This window comes from Elephantulus edwardii, unplaced genomic scaffold (assembly GCF_000299155.1).
Source record: "Elephantulus edwardii isolate Elephantulus edwardi_28Jun2011 unplaced genomic scaffold, EleEdw1.0 scaffold00053, whole genome shotgun sequence".
Lineage (NCBI taxonomy): Eukaryota > Metazoa > Chordata > Mammalia > Macroscelidea > Macroscelididae > Elephantulus > Elephantulus edwardii.
Genome location: NW_006399803.1, coordinates 10,286,414 through 10,287,205, shown reverse-complemented (window position 1 = coordinate 10,287,205; position 792 = coordinate 10,286,414). Strand labels below are relative to the sequence as shown.

The window sequence follows — 792 nt, the reverse complement described above, 5'->3', positions numbered from 1 at the left end:
ATTATTAAATCTCTTTCTCAATGTGTTCCACCTGGTGGTATAATAAAAACTACTTATGATTTATAAAGCCAACACTATTGAGATTTTCTCCTTTTCTGTGTGAATCAGCTGACTGATTCATTGGTTGATATTGTTGTTGTGCCATTGAATTGACTTCCACTCAAAACAACTTCATGTATCACACAAGGAAGTGATGCCCATTCTTATGCTTGCCTCACAATTGTTGCTGTAGTCATTGTGTCCATTTATCTCAATGAGTGCATCCCTCTTTTCTACTACTCTTCTGATTTACCAAGCGCGAACTCCATTTTCAATGATTGTTCTTCTAGATGACATGTCACTGATTAGGATCAAATCAATGTGAGAAGATCATAAAAATTATAGAAAAGATAATCAGTAAAAAAAGGGCTGTTAGACTAAGACCAGTTTCTTAATAACGACAATAGAAGCTAGAAAGACAGTAAAATAAAAACAAAAATACTATCCACCAGATGCTGTACTGGAGAAGAAGGGGCAATTCCCTCCTGTACCAGTCAGATTTGATTTGATGATACACGTACAAAAAATAATAAAATGGAAAAAAATTTTAAAAAAATGAAAAAAAAAACCCCAAACCAAAAATACCAGGAGGGAAAAATTGTCAACCTAGAATTTTAAGAATGAGGGTAAAGACACATTCTGATAACAAACAGAATTTCTCCCCAGCAGATCTATAGAAATGGGCTCTATGAGGAGAAATGTGGGGTCAGGATTGGTGGACGATTTATCAACAATCTGCGTTATGCGGATGAC

At 35.0% G+C, this 792-nt stretch overlaps 1 protein-coding gene across 1 annotated transcript in view; it reads right to left on the bottom strand.

Moving 5' to 3' along the window:
* Positions 1-792, bottom strand: part of FREM3 (FRAS1 related extracellular matrix 3) — a 139,910-nt gene that overhangs the window by 25,312 nt on the left and 113,806 nt on the right. The gene's annotated exons all lie outside the window — the stretch shown is intronic.